This window comes from Amborella trichopoda, chromosome 3 (assembly GCF_054954075.1).
Source record: "Amborella trichopoda isolate Santa Cruz 75 chromosome 3, AtrichopodaSantaCruz75HAP2 v2.0, whole genome shotgun sequence".
NCBI classification, from domain to species: domain Eukaryota; kingdom Viridiplantae; phylum Streptophyta; class Magnoliopsida; order Amborellales; family Amborellaceae; genus Amborella; species Amborella trichopoda.
The window spans coordinates 1,435,466-1,448,165 of NC_142338.1; the positions used below are offsets into that span (position 1 = coordinate 1,435,466).

Here is a 12,700-nt window from a genome sequence, read left to right on the forward strand (position 1 = left end):
ATGTGTCACAAATTCAATTTTTTTTTTTTTTTTAAAGTTTGAGATCAATGGAACAATTTGAGCCACCCAATTTCACATAAAACCTAATGATCAACATTAATATGAACATTTTATACCAAAAGTAAATGGTCTTATTCTATGTCAAAAGTAAATAATGGTTTGATAGGGCTGCAGCGCTTCCACAATACCTAGGGTTGCAGCCTGCACAATACCTAGGGTAGCAGCCTCCACGCCGTCTATCAATTTGGACGGTCCATGTCTTTACACCGACGAATGAGAGAAACCTAGGCATAGAAAGCCCCGATTATCACTGCAATTTTTTTTTAAGTTTTATCTTTTTTTTTTTTTTTCTTAAAACCAATGGTTTAAAAAACGGATTGGTGACCCGGATCGGGCACTGAAAAAATCGATCCGGATCGGCGAATCGGCGATCCGAATCGAGAATCGGGTGAATCGGTCATAATAAAGTTTTAAAAAAATCCAAAAAATTTATTAAAATTCATTATAAATATTGTTTTTTAGGAATTCAATAAGAAATGAGGGTACTCCATTAAGAATTCTCATGTTTTTGAATAAATATGCGAATATTGATACGTTCTTTCCCTGCATGAACCGCCATTCAGCATTTAATTTACATCACACAAAAGGATAAACATAGAATTATTATGGAATAAGTATATCAACATACATGGACTACAATAAAGTATAAAATTAGTAACATATGATCTAAAAATAAAATGATAGACGATGTTATTGTTCTTCTTGGTCACGCTGGTGCCATTGATTGAATTCGTTTAACAATTCATTGATTCGATCTAAAAATGAATCATCGATATTAGCAGGCGCCTAACTATTCCAAAATCCCTGAGTGTTAGTGTTTTGTTGTGTTCCCAATCCAAAATCCCCGAAGCTTGTCCATTATTCATGCTCACCTGCGCTGTCGTGCTCATCCCTACACTGTTGCTTTTGGGACTCGATATGTGAATAATATAGCTGGGATATGGTGGCCTCAGAATCATCATCTCTCTCATTTTTTCTTTGAATCACATGGATTAAAAAAAAAAATTAACAAATTTTCAAAAAAATCAATCATGGATTAAAAAAAAAAATCATAAATTTTCAAAAAATTCTATTATGGATTGCAAAAAAAAAAACCGATCATGGATTAAAAAAAAAAAATCACAAATTTTCAAAAAATTCAACCATGGATTACAAAAAATTCGATCATGGATTACAAAAAATTCGATCATGGATTACAAAAAATTCAATCATGGATTACAAAGATTACATAAAATTCGATCATGGATTACAAAAAAAAAAAAAACATAAAAAAACATAAAATTCCATCGTGGATTACGAAAAAAGAAAAAAAACAATTCGATCATGGATTACAAAAAATTCTATCATTGGTTACAAAAAAAAAAAAAAACAAAAAATTCGATCATGGATTATAAGAAAAAAAAACAAACATTTCGATCATGGATTACAAAAAATTCGATCATGGATTACAAAAAATTCTATCATGGATTACAAAAAATTCGATCATGGATTACATAAAATTCGATCACGGATTACATAAAATTCGATCATGGATTACAAAAAAAAACAAACAAAAAAAAACAAAAAATTCGATCGTGGATTAGTAAAAAAAAAAAACAATTCGATCATGGATTACAAAAAATTCAATCATGGATTACAAAAAACTCTATCATGGGTTACAAAAAAAACAAAAAACAAAAAATTCGATCATGGATTACAAAAAAAAAACAAACATTTCGATCATGGGTTACAAAAAAAAAACAAACATTTTGATCATGGATTACAAAACATTCGATCATGGATTACAAAAAATTCTATCATGGGTTACAAAAAAAAAAAAAAAAACAAAAAATTCGATCATGGATTACAAAAAATTCTATCATGGGTTACAAAAAAAAACAAAAAAAACAAAAAATTCGATCATGGATTACAAAAAAAAAAAAAAACAATTCGATCATGGATTACAAAAAAATCGATCAAGTATTACAAAAAAATCTATCATGGATTACAAAAAAAAAATAAAAAAAATAAAAAAAATAAAAAAAAATTATGTTCTTCCGTACGGGACTCGCCGATTCACTGTGAATCGGCGAGTCACTGTGCAGAATCGTTCGGTTCTCTCTAGAACCGGACGATTCCCGTTTTTTTCACCAATTCGATCCGTTCATGGCGATTCCCGAATCGAACTGGGCGAGTCCCGAATTCGACTCGACGTTTTTTTAAATACTGTTTAAAACCATATAGCCTCCCACTGAATTGCTCTCCTTCTCACTCTGATCTCCTATCTGGTTCTCTCTTTGCCTCCTTCCCCATTCGATCCCTTTATGATATCCTTCCAAAAGTAAATGATGTATTTCAATTTTCACCTCATTCATTGGTACTATTAATTTTCTCTCTCTGCATACTTCTCCATCTCCATAATTTTTTTTACTGCTGCTATAGCCACAAAACACATTTCCTTTCTCTCTTTCTAATCATGTTTCTAGTATTTTATTTTTAAATTTTTTTCCGTAGGATGACTTAATGCTCAGCAAAACATTGTATTCGCCAATATTACAAGACAAAAACAAAATATGTGATTTTCAGTGAAAGAATCGCAAAACATGATCTCAGAACAGTAGGCAATAACCCCGCATCCTTGAGCTCCATTCAAGAATTTTGGATCATTTGTGTCTAGCCAATAACCCTAAGACGCTCGCGGTCCTTTAGGTTTTTTTGATGGGTAGGGTGAAGGATCTTTACCGTCCGTTTAGATGAACGGTGCAGAGAGTTGCAGCCCAACCTCAATAAAAAGGACTGCAGCCGTGTGGAAACCGCATCCAACAAATATTTCGTAAATATCAAGCTAAAAGTAGAGAAATCGCATTCAGCCTTCATTCTTTCCCGCTGCACTTCCTCGGAGTACAAATAAAAAATAAATCGGACCTAATTCTCTCTCTCTCTCTCTCTCCCGTCAGTTGCCCCATGTGGCCCTAACCCAGAAACTACTATCTCTCATCGATCAAAAACCCCCTTCTTCTTCCTCTGCTCCTCTCTCTCTCCATCCACCCTAAACTACTTGCTATGTATCTCTCTCTCAAAACAAAATTTAGGGTTTCCAATACTTACATTTCAACATCCTAGACAGCGATTCGAAAGAGGACAGTAAAATCGTAGCAGAGAGCCAACAAGGTAAGAGTTTCTTCTATACTGGAAGGGAAAATGCAGCATATTTGTTTCCCTGAATTTGTTTACTGATTTTCATTTTGTTTGTTTCTGGAATCTAAAAGACGGCACCCTTTTTTTTTGGTATATTTAATGTGATTATTGTATGACCTAGTTTTCTTCATACTTGGTTTGATGTATTGTGGAAATGTTCTGCTTTATTTTAGAGAGAGTGTCTTGCTTTGGGGTTTTCACGATGGTGGCATGTTCTCTGAACACTTGAAGCCTCTATTAATGTCGTTTTTGCTCGATTTATGACAAGGTCCTTGAATTTATAGCGTGTCCCTGAACTTTGAGCATTTATTTGGTTCTGAAATTTGTGAGATAGAAATTGAACGTAATGTTGCTGATTTTGTATCAGCATCTAACACAAAAAATCAGCAGCGAAAATTCATTGCAGATTGTTTGTCCATCTGAGTTTGATCATTGTCTGACTTGAGATGATTATTTAGTCATTTGTGTGTTTGTTCATAAAGTTTTTGAACAATTAGGAAGAAAATCTGATGAACACATTGATTGAACAAAGATCACATATGCTACTGTTTTTGTAGCAGCGTGAAAACAATGAAAGCTTTTGTACTGAAAGTCGATTGGAAAATTGAGACGAATGTTTGATGATTTCCGAAGGCATAATCTTGTTTTGAGTTTGTTATCATTCACTTATGATCTGAAATCAGTTTGATCAAAGATTTGAATCAATTAATCAATGTTTAGATCATGAAGTTTATCATATAACGAGGATAATTGCAGGTAGCTTCCTGTCTTCAGGAAGTCCTCAGCTATGCAGTCTCCCCAACCCAATATGCCTTCATCGCTAATAGACAAATTCTTGATGGGGCTGTCACGGCTCATGAGGCTATCCATTCCAGATCCCTATCAGGTCAGAAGGGCCTCATCATTATACTGGATTGGGGGAAGGCCCATGACCGTGTTGATTGGGACCTTCTTGACCTTGTTCAAACCCGAATGGGATTTGGCTCCACTTGGAGAAAATGGATAAAAGCCTGTATATCTGGCCCTTCTTTGTCCATCCTCCTCAATGGCAGTCCAGTTGGTTTCTTCCCTACGGCTAGAGGGCTTAGGCAAGGAGATCCGCTCTCAACCTTTCTCTTCACTCTCATTGGTGATATTTTCTGCACTTCCTTATCTAGACTCTATGGTAGGAGCCACCTTTCGGGCTCTAAGACTTCATCCCAAGGCCCTGTCATCTCCCATCTCCTCTATGCAGATGACACCCTCATTTTCTGCTAAGCCCATCCTAATCAAATAGACAGTCTCTAGCTCTTTCTTAGGACCTTCGAACTCTTATCTGGGATGTAAATCAACATGTCCAAGACTAAAATGTCAGGTGTGTTGGTTGATAGTCCTGAACTAGATACCCTCGCCCAACACTTGGGCTGTGGCGCTGTGCTACGGAGTCTCTCCCATCCTTCTACCTTGGTTTGCCCCTTTTCTTAGGCAAACCCAGGAAATACCTCTGGGATAATCTTATTGAGAAGTTCAATTGGAAATTTACCTCTTGGAAAGGTAGTTTCCTCTCCTTTGGGGGACGAATCATCCTTAGCAAAGTCACTCTAGCCAGTATTCCGATATTCTATATGTCCCTCTTCCTAATTCCTATCTATGTTCTCAATCGTCTTGAGAAGCTTATGAGAGATTTCCTGTGGTTTGGGTCCTTTGATGCCTACAAAATTTATCTCATTGCCTGGGATAAATCTTGCACTCCGCAAAGTTTTGGGGGTTAGGTATTAAAAGGCTTAGAGCAATGAACCTTGCATTGCTAGGCAAACGGTGGTGGAAACAAGTCATCAATGCCAAATATGGACTTGGAGATGAGGGTTGGTGGACTAGATCTCCCTCCCATAGTTATTAGCAGCCTGGAAGTGCATAACCTCCTGTAAATCTACTTTTTGCAACTGTGTTAGGTATAGATCGGGTAAAGCCAAAGAATTAGATTTTGGCTCAGCTTATGGTTTGGTGATCTCCTCTCAGGCAAGTCTTCCCCTCTCTCTTTCTCTTGGCTCTTAGCCAGGAAGCTTTGATTGTTGAGTACGTAGACGGCAGGGGGTCTTCTTTGGTTTGGACATCAATTTTTAGGAGGAATCTCACAGACCAGGAATATCAACCTTTACAATCCTTCCTTCAAACCCTCACCCCTCTTTTTAGTCTCTTCTTCATCAAGACTCTATCATTTGGTACCCAAACCCTTCCGGCTCTTTCTCTGTTTCTTCTTTCTATTCTTCTCTGCTCCCTAATCTGTAAACAAAATTTGGTTCCTTGCTATCCCTCATAAAATTCAAGCTTTTGTCGGGGTGCTTCTTCAAGGTAAAACTCTAACCTTAGATCAATTGCAACGTAGGGGGCTATCCTTACCCAACTGCTGCATCCTATGCCTTCAGCAAGAAGAGACCATTTCCCATCGTTTTATTTATTTTTTGATGACTGTTTAACTTTTGTATTGATCGAAAGGATAAATACAATGAGGTTAAAGTAAATCCAAGAGTACCTTAAGTAAACGGAACTCCTGGTAAAAAAGTATAAGTCATCAGACCCTATACAAAATGGGTTATAAAATTATCCCCAGCAAGAAGGGACCATTTCCCATATTTTCATTCACTGCGAGGTATCCTCCCTCCCTTGGTCTTCTATCCTTAAACTATTCTGCTTGCACTGGGTGACCCCCTCCTCTCTAGAAAGTCTATTCTCTGCCCTCCTATCTCCGCGTTTTTCTAAAGATGGGAGGAAGCTCTGGCAGTTATTAGTTGCTGCACTTCTCTGGCGCATTTGGCTTGAGAGGAACTCTAGAACCTTAAGAGGAGTATCAAAGTGTCAAAGCTCCATTATCAACTCCATCACAGCCTTGATCTCTCTCTCTCTGGGCCAAGCACATCCCCATTTTCACCTCAATCCCAATCAACCATTTTCTCACAAGTTGGAAGTCCCTTCTGTACCTCTCCATTCCACCCTCTAGAACTAGCGTAGTGAGGTCTCCCCCACTACTGGGTTCCTCAGGCTAAACACTGATGGCTCTTCTCTTGGTATCCCGGGACATTCTGGAATAGGAGGCACCCTGGCAAATTCCTGGTGTTTTCCTCTCTTTTTCAGACCTTATTGATACCTCGGACTCCACTTTTGATGAAGCAAAGGCCCTCTTGGAAGGTCTCAAGCTCATTCCTCAATCTTGGTCGCAATACCAAGGTCTGATCGTAGAATCAGATTCTAGCAACACTATCCTTTGGCAAGCCACCAATAACAACCGCCATTGAGAATTTCCCTATTTTTGAGCCTATTGCCTTCCTATGCAGCACCATTCCACAAGTCACTTTCAAGCACAAAGGCAGATAGATTAGCCAAGGAAGGAGCATATAACACCACAGGTTCACCCCCTATTCCTTGAGACTCCTTACTATCTAATATTTTCTATTTCCCCCAACTCGCACCCCTCTCCCCTCTTTCGTCCTATTTCTTTCCAAAAAAAAAGGGAAAAAAAAACAAAGGAAAAAGAGCAAAAAAATATATCGGAAAAAAAAAAAGAAAAAAAATTAGGAAAGTATATTCTAGAAAATTTATTTTGGAGTAATCAGACTCTGTGATATTTACCATCTTTCTTTGCTGCTCCCCACTATCTCTAACCCTCTGTCCCTCTCTCAACCCTTTGTCTCGTCTCCTCTAAGTAATCCAAGCCAACCCACATTACTAACGGTGGATAATCATCTTTCTTAGAGGTACTAAATACAACTCCATGAATGAGCAAAATGAAGGTTGCGTTGATATTCACCCTCTTTGTTTGCTACTCCCCACAATCTCGAACCCTCTTTCTCTCTCTCAACCCTCCATCGCGTCTCCCCCTCTCTTTTTCTCTGCTCTCCCATAATCTCTAACTGTTTCTCACCCTCTCATCTCTTCGTCTCTACTCTCCTTTCAAAAGCTCCTCCTCACTGTAGTCGATCCTTTCTTTCTTCGAACCCCTCTAAATCTACCCCATCTCCCTCTTACCCCTTCTTTCCTTCACACCACTGGCCCTTGCCCCTCATCTCCCTCTTGCAGCAAGGTTAGCGATGACGGAAGATTTGAAGATCACAGGTGCACCCCTATTCCTTGACACCCTTTCTCTCTTATCTGTTGTATTTCTCCCTTCTCTCACCCCCTTCCCACTCTGCCTCGTATTCCCCCTCCCCCCCCCCCCGGCCAAAAAAAAAAAAAGAAAAAAATAGGAGGAAGAAAACAAGAAAAAAGGTAGAAAATTATATCCTTGAAGGTTCATTTTGTAGTAAACAGGCTTTTCGCTATTCACCCTCTCTCTTTGCTGCTCTTTATTATCTCTCTCTTTCTCTCACTCTCTTAACCATCCATCTCATCTATCCTCTCATTCTTCCTCTCTGCTACTCTCCCATATCTTCTAACTCTCTCACCCCCTTAACCCTTCATCTCTTCTCTCCTTTCTTAAGCCTATCCCCACTGTTGGTAATTCTCTCTTTCTTCAGACCCCCCTAACTATACCCGAACACCCATCTCCCCCTTGCCCCTTCTTTTCTTCATACCAATGGCCATCGCCCCCCCTTTCCCTTTTGCAGCAAGGCCAGTAAGGATGGAATAATCGAAGCTTGCTCTGAAGACAGTTCCTCATACAGCACTTGTAGCTTTGTATATTTTTGTACTTATTTTGTGTATCAGGCTCTGTAATGAAGTCACTCTCCTACCTTTCTACTTTAGTTTCTATTGTCTCTCTTCTTCTCTTTCCCTCTTTCTCAGATGAAAATACTTTTGTACACTTAGCACCCAACTTGTGATACCGAATTTTTGTTCTTAGTTGTAATACTCTATTTTATAAATATAAAGTTAACCTTTTTCTCAAAAAACTAATGCTAGGATGAGAAATATCTCTTCCAAATGATCCAAATAGTAGAAATGTATCTTCCAGGCTGTATCCATATGTGATCTAAAAAGCATAATCTATTTTAGAGGAAATACATTTTTCAAGGAATTTATTTCATAGGAAATAGAAATTTTTTTCAGACAATTTTTCGGGGATCCAAACGACCCCTAAAGGATTTTGATTCCAGAGATTTTTCTTTGTTATTTGTTTGGGTTTATTGATCCATTACAGGTTTAACCTTTTTATTTATTTTTCATTTGAGTGAACTGTTGCACGGGAAGTCCGAAGGGGGTGAAAATAAGGAGGTAGAGAATCGCTATTGCTTGTTACATCTATATTTTCTGACCTATTAACCGATTATAGTTGTTCCCTACGTATTCGAATTAAGTAGTAATTCAAAAAGTTGTTAACAGATCCTCTATTGCTGCAAAATATCCACTTGTCACAATGAATAAGGGGGGCTTCCTGTTGAGCCACTGAATGGAAGTCAATGATCTATTGCCCTCCAAGTTCCTTGTTCAAATCCATGTTCTACCAATATCATATTTGCTTTAACCCCTGTTCCACTAATTTCCATGATTCCCGTAAGAGATCCTTTGAATTCAAGCTTAATGAATCCTTAATGAGAAGGATCCACTTTTGCATTTGCTTGTGGTCCAGGACACATTTTGAGGATGGCTCTGAGTCCAAGAAGCTGATATCTAAAGCTCCAATTTCAAGTATGATTTCAGATCTCATGCTAAACCCATGATGTTGTATATTTTTAAATGACCTCATTCAGTGTGTCTTTTTTCAAAGGTCTGCCCTATAAATGGATTTGGTTATTTTGCTTTCACGAATGGCAAATGTTTATTTGTTAGTAATAAAAAATTCCAAATGTCACTCTACGAATTAGACCACCTTAGCATTTTCCTTCATGGTTGCAATCCACCCCTGTAGCCAACAAGAGAGTGAATGAGGTATAAGGGGAGCAGTATTAGAGTATCTCGACATGGTTTCTACTTTTATAATTGCGGTGAACCAGCAAGTTGTCCACTCAACCATCCTTTTCCCTACGTGTCACACGCATAGTGCCTAATACAATACTCCAAGGCTAAAGATGATCAGCAATGATATTTTATCCGCATAGGGTGTCCATAAAGATCAAAAGGGGACTCTGGGGCTCCTTCCTCCAAATCCCACAGCTAATTTATTATGATTCTATGCTTGCGTAATATCCTCAGTTTAGTGGCTATAAGCAGCTGTTGATATTTTGGTAGTTCTGTTAGGAATGGCATATTCTAAGGGAAATTACTTTGACAGGTCCTTGTCCTTCCTATTTTTATTAGGATAATTTTATTTATATACAGATGATAAATAAATGACGGATTTCTTGAGAGAAAAATAATTTTAGAATGAGTTTTAAAAGGCAACTGGTCAATCTCAAAGATTGCCTAAGAGATAGATGGTCTGAGGCAGTGGAACTCTATGTTGACTTGACGGGGTTTGCCATAGGATACATGAACTGGGTGGTGTTTTTTGATATATTTGCTACCAAAACAAGGTCCTACCATTGGTTTAGGATATCTGTCTGTTCAGATGGGTGACGAAAGGTTTTGGATTTTGATAGAGATACTAGCAATGTGGGTGTGTGTGTGTGAGAGAGAGAGAGAGAGAGAGAGAGAGAGAGAGAGCAAGAGATCCTTGCTCGATTGAGAGAAAATGTGCTTGTTCCGTTGTGTCAGTTTCAATGACACACCGCCCTAGGTCGAGCACTTTGTCCTTGAATAAGCAGCGAGCATCCTAATCGTAGCACGTAAAGGCTGTGTGATTGGTGAAAATTCAAATTCTAGGTGCTTCATTTGGCCGCTCCTCTGTTAGGCTTTGCAGTTGGCGGCGAGGGTTAGCCATGCATATTATTATTATGCTCATGCTTAACCTTTAAAAAAAAAAAAGAAACAGAGAATTTCGGGTGGTGGATGCCAGGAGTTGGATACTGGGCTGGGATGGTTATGTTGTTGACAATTGCAACACCACATCCCAGGTTTGAATCTTGCTGCTAACTGAATGCTAAGAAAATTTGTTTTGACATGGGTGTTAGATAACAATCCGCACCCCACTCCGCACTTCAAATACATAAGAAAAAAAGAGGAAGAAAATGCTTAGAGCTCATTTGTTCTTGTATTAAGTAGTGAAACTAATGTTGCAGGAACAGGGTAATTGCCCCTAATATGTTTACAATCTAAACTGAGTATCTATGAGGGTTCTCTTGGTTTGGTGGGTATGTTGGTTAATTTCTACAGGCAGTTTTGGAGATTAATCTTTAAAAATGTATTGTTTTACATTGGATTTTTAAAATTTTTGGTGGGCCGAACTTAATCAAAGTGTTATTTCAAGCTATTTTGTAGCTTGAAATATCAGGATTTGACTGCACAGATCTCTCTCTCTCTCTCTCTCTCTCTCTCTCTCTCTCTCTCTCTCTCTCTCTCTCTCTCTCTTCATATGGATAAATGCCAGGGTGAGTTCTCGAACTGTGCTAAAATTTTCTGTATGATCTTATGTATATCTTTGAGGCCCATGACTTAAAACCATTTTCACCATGGAAGGTTTGTGCTTCTTTTCCAGTTCTTGATTTTATTGTTTAGTCTCCAAACATTTAAAAGGATTGGAGGAAAAAAAAAAAAGATAAGAAAACTTGTCTCCAAATGTTTATGGTGAATGGTAAATTTTGTGCTAATGCATTTAGTACCTCAGGATCCGCCTTGTGCTTGTCTTGCTATTATTTGTGAATGAGTCCTCTGTTATCATATGAGCATCCAAGTTATACCAGAAAATCTTATATATTGTCTGTTGCTTGAAATCACCTACCATTGATGGATTCCATGGACAACAATGTGTGAGGCTTTTAACAGGTAGTTACACTTGGCATTCTGAAAAAAGGTTCACCTAGTGCCTACGCGACCACCTATAGACCTCAAAACCCAAGCGCCTAGGTGGAGACCTCATGGCCCCCTGTCTGCCTAGATGATGCCCATCGTTTTTTCCAATATTGGTTCCACTTTTGTAGTAGTTTTTTGTGATACATCTAGTTGAGATTCCATAGTTATGACTCTACTGGAAAATGACGAGTGGCAACCCATTCTCTCTCTGTTGTGTGCGTGTGTGTGTGCGTGCATTTTCTTCCTATTTTTTTTTTCTCTCCTTTTTGGATGATAACTTGGGACCTGGTGAGAATGGAACTCTAGATGCCACATTGTGGCACCTGCCAACCAGATCACATCTGCCTGGAGCCTGTTTTCATATTTTCATCCACTATTAATACTAAACTGAGACTTGGTTTGCCATTCTTTTTTATTGTTTCCCACATACTCCTGAAATTAGCAAGAAATTAAAGTCTGATTGCATTTTCGCAGGCAGAGTCCTGGTAGGAGCTCGAGAATGCAAGATACAGGCATTTCTCCAGTAATGGACCCCTCGAGACATAAGCAGCGAAAGAAGAAATTGACAACCCAAATTGCCTCTCCATTTCTGCTCTCAGATGACACAAAAATGGGGCCAGAGATGCTTCCTCCACCTTTGAAATCACAAAAGGTTACTAAAAAGACCCAAGTGAAGGAAGCCTCCCCAGTGTTGCAGCAGCCCACTGATAGATCAAACTCTGATTCACTCCCCGATTCTTCTTCAGGACCTGGAAGTGAGTATCGAGCTCTGAGGAGGAAATATTTGTTATTAGAAGAACAAAGCTGTTCTCTGGGTGAAGAATTGAGGGAGGTTGAGGAAGAGGTGAAGAATTTGGAGGATGAGAAGCTGGCACTATTGGATCAGCTGGTTGTCTTGGAGGGTCTCATCGATCCTTCCGAACTCAAATCATCGAGAGTTTTTTGAGAGATGAAGGATTTCTACTCATCTCTTGATGGTTGTAAAGTTTGTGAGGCTGATTTTCCCTAGCAGTGTTTTTTTGTCTCTGAAATCTTTCAGGGCCCTATGCTTCTGATGGCTGAGTTTGTAGAACTGGGAAGGCGATGGGAGTATGTTTAAGATTTTGTATTGTAGAACTGGGAAGGCGATGGGAGTATGTTTTAAGATTTTGTATATATATAGTTTCTTTTGTAAATCAGTTACTTGTAATGTGTCTACGGTGCCTGATCCTTTCAAGGCAATCAAAGTACATTTGAATTCACGAAATGATGCAAAAGCTACTTCGATATAGTTGATCTTATATATTTGATTCTCTCTCTCCCCCTTATTCTTTTAAGGAAAAAGTTTATATAAGGATGCAACCTTATAATGCAGTACTACGGATGCACCTCAAAAATTTATCGAAAAAGGTAGTTTTAATGTTGATTGATCATCTCGAGATATGTAATCATAAAAAATAAAAAGATTTTATGTCTAAAAATTTGTGCATTTTACAACATATTATCTATACTGTTTAATTTCAAGATTTTCATATGTTCTACTTGATTTTAACCATTTTTTAATTTTAAAATTTTATAATTAGATATAAAAATAGATTTTGAGATAATCTTAAGAACATTTTACATCAAAATTATATATCATGATAAAATTAGAAGGTGCACCTTACCTCTACACTTACGGATG

At 38.1% G+C, this 12,700-nt stretch overlaps 1 non-coding gene across 1 annotated transcript; it reads left to right on the top strand.

Moving 5' to 3' along the window:
- Positions 1-2,507: 2,507 nt before the first annotated feature.
- LOC18439696 (uncharacterized) lies at positions 2,508-12,305 on the top strand. Its single transcript, XR_016052677.1, has 2 exons — positions 2,508-3,210; positions 11,512-12,305. It is a non-coding gene; the product is annotated as an uncharacterized LOC18439696 (transcript).
- Positions 12,306-12,700: the final 395 nt, after the last annotated feature.